This window comes from Mauremys reevesii, linkage group 5 (genome assembly GCF_016161935.1).
Source record: "Mauremys reevesii isolate NIE-2019 linkage group 5, ASM1616193v1, whole genome shotgun sequence".
Lineage (NCBI taxonomy): Eukaryota > Metazoa > Chordata > Testudines > Geoemydidae > Mauremys > Mauremys reevesii.
The window spans coordinates 119,622,763-119,630,741 of NC_052627.1; positions in this window are offsets into that span (position 1 = coordinate 119,622,763).

Consider the following 7,979-nt stretch of genomic DNA (forward strand, 5'->3'; position numbering starts at 1 on the left):
TCAGGGGAAGGTGGCCTCACCATAGCTGGCTTTCCCACTGACTGTACAGCCCGCACCGGTGGCGCCGGGGGCCGGAGGCTCGGTGCCTCTGTGAGCTCGATGAGCTCTCTCGCCGTCGAGAAAGTCTCAGGCGTCGACGGGAGAGGCAGCTCGACCGCGGTTGGCACCGGGGAGCAGGGCGGTACCGGACTCAACGGCCCTTGCGGCGCCGGAGTCGACGGAACCGTGCACGGTCTGTGCACCACCACAGTCGGTGCCGGAGGTGCCGGTGGTAGCTGGGTGAGCGGTCCCGACGCAGGTGCCTTGATAGGCTTCTGCTGCAGCTTTCGTTTCCCCGATGGCGAGAGGGAACGGTGCCGAGGCCTCGGTGCTGGCTGCTTCTTTTTAACAGTCTCAGTGCCGGACCGGTCGGGAACCGCTGGTGCGCTCCGTGCCGAAGACGACTGCGGAGCTGATGGTGTCGGCACCGCAGGGGTAAGTGCTGACTCCATTAGGAGTTGTCTCAAACTAATGTCCCGCTCCTTTTTCGTTCTAGGTTTGAACGATCTGCAAATTGGGCACTTATCTGCGCGATGGGCCTCTCCTAAACAACGCAGACAGGAGTCGTGAGGGTCCCCAATCGGCATGTGCCGCTGGCAAGCCGCACAGGGCTTAAACCCCGGTGTCTTGGGCATAAGCCCGCACCGGTCGGGAGAAGAGGGGCTAAGCCCCCCTAATTCCCCTTAATCTACCTAATTACTAACTTTACTAACTATTTTAACTGACTATATACACTAAATACACAACTAGAAACAGAGAGAAGCTAGGGATGTGGAGGTCAAAGGAGCACTCCACTGTTCCAACGGCCGTCACGGGCGGAAAGAAGGAACTGAGGAGCAGACGGGCCGGCTGGGGTATATATCCAGTGCTATAGCGGCACCACTCCAGGGGGCACCCAGCCGGCCCGCCGGAGTTGCTAGGGTAAAAATCTTCCAAAGAGCCGTGCACGCACGGCGCGCACACCTAACTGGAATGCATAGGAGCAATCACTCGAAGAAGAACTATTTTTATAATGTCTCCTAAAATCCAGAGCATATTTTAACTTTATTTGGATAATCCTCAGAGAACTTTGGGGTGGTTTAGTTTGTAATGATACACTCCTAGAAGACATTGTGCACCACAAATTTCATAATAGGGGTGGATAGTACTTAAGCACTCTCCTGTTCACTCCCAAAATACTTTAAAAGCAGCTCAGAGTCCTGCTTGCTTAATGTCATTTGTTAAGTGGTATTTTTTTGTCATATTTATAGTCAGTTAAAAGTTACATTGTAGCCAACTCTGAGTTTGTGTAGTGATACAGGGTAGCATAGCTTAGGGCTTCTCTCATTCCCACGGTGGAAAACATTCAAGGGAATCCCCCTTAGGCCAGATCACATTTGGCAGAGACTGGCACAAATCCAAGAATGTGAGCTCCCTTTTTATGTGTGATCTGTCTTATGAAGGAGGATAATGTAGCATTATTTACAAGTAAGAGGCATGATCCTGCCGTGTGCCGAGTATCACCCTCATTGGCTTACACAAGAGTTGAGGTTGCTCAGCACCTCAGGTCCAGGCTCAACAAACACTGACATGTTTGCACACTATGTGCTTTTAAGAGGTAATTATGTAACTGCAAGAAGGCAGTGCATTAGTGAAGCAGGCAGAGACATTTTCTCAGCAGCTTCAGTTATCTGAGTCTTCGTTTGCAACAGCAGTATCAAGAGCACTGGCAGAGGCAGGCTATTAATTAAGGCAGTTCCGGTATAGAGGGCTGTGTGCGTGTGTGTGTTTTTTTTAGTAGCAAAACACTGTGTGCACTGCACTGTTTGCTTGTAAAGATAAAAAGGAGCTTAATCCCTCTGCTCATATTTAGCATCTACAATCAAATAAACCATTGGCAAAACCTCACAGAGAAATCAGGGCACCGTTGTGTGGAATAGTTTGTTTTAAAAAATCAGAATATCACAGAGCAACACATGGCAAAATGTATACAGTATGTTAAAAACTATAATATTGAGCACTTAGGATGGGGTGGCCAACCTGAGCCTGAGAAGGAGCCAGAATTTACCAGTGTACATTGCCAAAGAGCCACAGTAATACGTCAACAGCCCCCCATCAGCTCCCACCCTGCTCCCAGCACCTCCCACTCACCGGCAGCCCCTTCGATCAGTGCATTCCCCTCCCTCCCCGCACCTCCCGATCAGCTGTTTCCTGGCATGCAGGAGGCTCAGGGGGTGACGGGGAGGAGTGAGGGTATGGCAGGTTCAGAGGAGGGGCCGGGAAGGGGTGGAGTGGGGGCAGGGCCTGGGGCAGAGCCAGGGGTTGAGCAGTGAGCATCCCCCCGGCGCATTGGAAAGTTGGCGCCTGTAGCTCCAGTCCCCGAGTCAGTGTCTATTAACTTCTGAAGAGCTGCATGTGGCTCTGGAACCACAGGTTGGCCACCCGACTTAGGACGTGATCCTGTACATACATACCCATGTAAATAGCTCCATTGATTTGAGTGGATCTACCCATCTAGTAACTGCTCACCTGTTTAAGCATTTGAAGGATCTGGTCCTCAGATTGTAAGCTGCTTCGGACAAGGACACTTTGTGCTTAGATCTTAGTCTTCGGACTGTACTTACCACCATGGTATCTGAGCGCCTTTGAACAGCAGTCAGACACTGTGGAAACTTAAGAAATTATCCTAAATTGTGTTTCCTGCTTCAATGAAGAGCTTTCACAGCACAACTTGAAGCACAGCAGTTTGTCAAAGCTGATTGAAAAAAGGGAAGATCATTCACTTGATTTTAAAAAGCTGTTCAAATAATTCTTTAAAATAAATATCACCCCCTCCCCATCAAAAAGCAGCAATGACACTTGTGGCAAATGCAGCCCCGCTGAAGTCAACAGAATCATAGGCTGGATGGATTTGGCCCAGTAAGTTAATGGACACTTTTCATTTCTCTCTCTAAGAATAATACTGTATCACATTACAGCTTGTCACACTGTATTATAACCATATTACCTTTGTATCTATTGAAGTGATTTTTGTGATCTCCTTCAAAACTCAAGTCTGCAGTGCAGATATACCAGATAAGAAAATGTGTTATCTGCAACTAATTGTTCCAACTTCATTTTAAATAAACGGCATTTCATTAAATCACTGTAGGTGTATATACAGTTTGCAATGTATACCATAAAATGTGCTTCAATAATGTAACTTGCTACTATGAGAAAAACAGTACATTAAACGTTTACATGAAAATGCCACACTTTTCTTTTCAAAGTGGTTATCAATGGCTCCAAGTGCACGTACCAAGCAATCACATTTAGGAAAGAGAGGCACTTTTAATAATCTACATTATCGCTTGGGCAGTTGGGTGCACCACGGATAAAAACAATAGCGTGTAACTGAGAAATCAGGAAGTGGATGCCAGATGGACCTTAGCTAATTCACACTGTGCTTGGAAAGCTATTAAGCCTGGTGGCTGATAGAATGAGTTTCCTGAATGAGGTTCCTCCACTGAGAATTCCATTCCCTAATAGAGGAAACCTAGAACAGAGAGGAAGGATGGTCCATTTGTTAGCATGCTAGCCTAGGATTTGTTAGACCTGGTTTGAAGTCCCTGCTTTGCCACAGTCTTCCTGTGTGATTTTGGGCAAGTCACTTGCTTAGCCTCTCTGTGCCGAGGTTTCCCCTGTAATGGTGATAATGCCACTTCCCGAACTCACAAGGATGTTGTCAGAATAAATATATTACAGATTATGAGTTACTCAGATACTACAGAAATGGAGTTAGATTGGTATGCCAGCAAAACTGCTTCAGCTGAAGTCAACCATCACATACCCCTGAAGGAGATAAAAATAACACCTTTGAAGTCAGTGGAATTAAATGGCCTAACACCAGCATGAGTGAAGTCAAAACAGCCTAAAAAAGGGATACAGTATCAGCAACACCTTGAAGTTTCACCCAGAAATGCTGCACACCTCAGACCTCAAGGACTGTCACACAGTAAGAGGCACACTCAGCTGTCATGCTGATACTTGCATCAGCACTTCCCAACTGCTTTCAGTACAGCAACCTGTCCCCTCATTTATACCTCCAATTTTACACTTTTGTCAAAGCGGTACGACAGCTCCTGTAGAACATCCTAGGGACCAGGTAAAATAACCGTAAGCACTTTGTTTTGTAGCAAGATGTACATAAGAAGTACAACTACAACCTACACCATACATTTTTCCCATCCCCATTTTCCCTCCTTGACTGCCATCTTAAATGACTCATGGGTGGCCATAAAGCTGCAGAGTTACTGAAACAATCCCTGAGGCAGGCAGATAGGGTGTTGCACATGAGAAGGGGAGATGGACAGTAAGATGGGGCCTACTTGGAAAAACATGTAATTAAAATGAAAAGATGGAAAGCGACCATCCTAATTTTATTCCACCAGTCTGTAAGTCTGCAGAGACTTAGGGTACGCTCAGACTACCCGCCGTATCGGCGGGTAGCGATCAATTTATTGGGGATCGATATATCACGTCTCATCTAGACACGATATAGCGATCCCCGAACGCGCTCCCCATCGACTCCGGAACTCCACCAGTGCGAGCGGTGGTAGCGAAGTCGATGGGGGAGCCGCGGACATCGATCCTGCTCCATGAGGACGGGAGGTAAGTAGGAATAAGATACTTCGACTTCAGCTACGGTATTCCCATATCTTACATCGACACACCCCCCCAGTGTAGACCAGGCCTAAAGCTTTCTCTCCCTGCCTCAGCAATTGACAAGTAAACCTATTGCATAAAAAGCTGAGTGTATGCATTGCTGACTTGTTCATTAAGGTTATGTCTACCATTGCAATTAAACATTCGCAGCTGGCCCATGTCATCTGACTCAGGCTCGCAGGGCTCTGGTGCCAGAGCCATTTAATTACAGTTTAGACATTTGGGCTCAGGCTGGAGCCTGTTCTCAGGGATCAGTCTCCCTCCAGCCCAAGCCTGAATGTCTACACTACAATTAAACAGCCCTGTAGCCTGAACCCCACAAGCCCAATAGATGTTTAATTACAATGTAAACATACCCTAATAGTTTTAGATTTGCATGCAAAGAAACAATTCCATTTGCATTTTCATCATTCAGTGTATGAAATAATTTACATTACCTTGATGAAATTCTGCCTGCCTTATAAGTGTGAGTAGCATTACAACAGCAAAGGACACTTTACATGATGCATAAGATCATTACTGAGCACCGAGCCTCTTCCTCTTAATAAAAAAGGCTCACTAACAGATTATATATTCGTACACAGGGTATTACACAGGCATCATTCAGTGTTGTTAACAGGAGTTCTGAACCAGCTCACCCAAGCAGCATGCTGAGAAATTACCCCAGATGCTGTGATATTGTGTGTACAAATAAAGCTTCTCACATTCCTACCAATCTGCCTTAAACTGATGGGCCTGCACTATACAATCGAGGTTGAACACACACAGACACTGTCCACACCCATATGTGTATGTTTACTGTAGACATCATGGAACTATTAAGACAAGCATTTAACAAACCTAAGAAGCCCATTACCTTAGTAATTTTTTGAATCCCTTTCCTTAGTCCCATTGGTTTATTGCTGTCAATTGAGTCATGACTAAAATTAGGCCCTGCTCCTGCAGCTAGTTGTGTGTGACGGGAAACCCTGCTGCGCAGAGCCCCGATGGTCTGCCTGCATTGAGCTGTTTGCAGGATCTGGGTGTTAGACTGATCTGTTTAGGGGAGAGATTGGGTCTTTTTCATTTGTCTGCAAAGCATGTAGCACACCCATGGAGTGCTATATAAATAACTTAAGAAAACAGCTATGCCATTTCTACAGTGATATTTGTAGGGGTACGTCCAGACTACCTGCCGGATTGGCGGGTAGCGATCAATCTATTGGGGATCGATATATCGTGTCTCGTCTAGACACAATATATCGATTCCCCGAACGCGCTCCTGTCGACTCCGGAACTCCACCAGGGCGGGTGGCGGTAGCGGAGTCAACGGGGGAACTGCGGCGGTCAATCCCGCGCCGTGAGGATGGGAGGTAAGTCGAAATAAGATACGTCGATTTCAGCTATGCTACTCCTGTAGCTGAAGTTGTATATCTTACATCGACACCCCCCCTCCCCAGTGTAGACCAGGTCTAGTTTAAACATTCTGTTGTACCTAGAAGCAGCTATAGCTGCGGGATGCCTTTGGCTCGTCACCTGGTTCTGTTACAAAGGAGATGGCAAAGGGAGCGAGCCAGATCAATGTGTTTTAGAAAAGAGATTAAAAGATTGGTAAGGAAAAGATCAATTAGTGCTGTAATGAATACCTAGGAGGAGCGGGTTACATGAGCATTCAATGATTAATTGTTGTTTACAATTTACAAGTGTTTGTCACGCTTAAGTGCATTTTGGTTACATGTAGACAATGGGGGCTTAAAGGTATTTCACTCCACATTTTATTTTCTGAATTAGTTTGACAATATATATACACACAGGCCCCAATGGGACCTCACATGGGGGCCTAGGACGGCGGCTTTAGGGTGCAATTAGGGCCACTAGAAATCTGTAAGGAATGTTACCAAACTTTTAACATTTTGTGGGATTTTTTCCTCTCAGATTCTGAAGATTTTTAAGCGGGTTTATTTACAGCCTGATTCCAAGCCTCATGGAGTCTCAGGAAGTCTTTCCATTAACTTCCATGGGCTTTGGATTGAATCTTCAACACTTATATATTGTTCTGTAAATTATGTCAGTTTCGGTTTTAAAAGATACATTTCACTAAATTTCATCTCTTAAAAAAATTCCTCCCTTATTTTCCCAAGGCTTTTCTTCCCCCCGAGATCTTCCAGTCATTCTAGCACAAACTTCTCTCTACCCTTCCCTTTTGGAGTCCTCTATTACACACACTTAAAATGTTCTTCTCTCTTTAAAATGTTAAGATCCATCCCTGTGGAATTTCATTTAGAATGACTAACTCCACTGAGTAAAGCACATTAGCTGGGTGTAACTACTAAAATAATAGGACCTTGGGCATTGTCAGATGAGATCAAACCAGTGGTGCTTCTAGTCCAGTATTCCTTCTCTGATAGAGCCCAATACCAGATGCTTCTGAGGAAGATGCAAGAAACCTTGCACTAGGCAGTTAGGAGATAACCTGCTACCACAGAAGTTTCTTCCTGGCCCATATAGTTAGAATTTGGTTTAAGCCTTGAAACATAAAAAACGGTGAGTTAATATTGACATTTGAATTGTCGTTAGGCTTCAGAGTTCACATCCTATTGAAATGAATGAGAAGCTTTTCAGATATACTCCAAGGCCCTGTATGATTCATGGCAAGCTGAGTGTAAATTCAACTGAAAGATTCCTGGGATTTGGTGGCACTCTGATTTAGGAGACTGGACCTTCTGTGGCTCTTTTATATCATTAAAAATGGTGGGGTTTAGTTATTTGAATATGAAAATGAATATTACATTTGCCACAGTCATCATCATCATCATGTTCCCATTACACCTCTGGTGTTGAGGGCCGTGATGAAGTTGCTCCACTCCTGTCTGTTTCTGGCAAGTCTTTCACTGTTTCCCCGGCTGTGCCCCAGGTTTTTCAGCTCAGCTTCTACAGCTCTTCACCATGTTGTAGCTCCTGCTATTTATTTTGACTAGTAAAGGTCAATTGTCAAGATGACATTTACATTGTCTCCTTTAGCTGAATGGGGTAGCTCACATGTCTGAGCACCACTGTTTTAGAATGTAGATTCAGGATTAGAAGACAACACTGCAGAAATTTACACTCAGCTCTTATTTGTAGAGTTGTCTTTGCTACCAAAAGGACCACAGAGGTTTGGTGTTTTTCATGTAAGATTCTGAAGCACAATTCTGCAGCAAGGAGTGAATTCCAGGGCAAATTTCACCACCTTGGATTTGCAGAACACACAAGATATCATGTGTACCTATGGCACTATG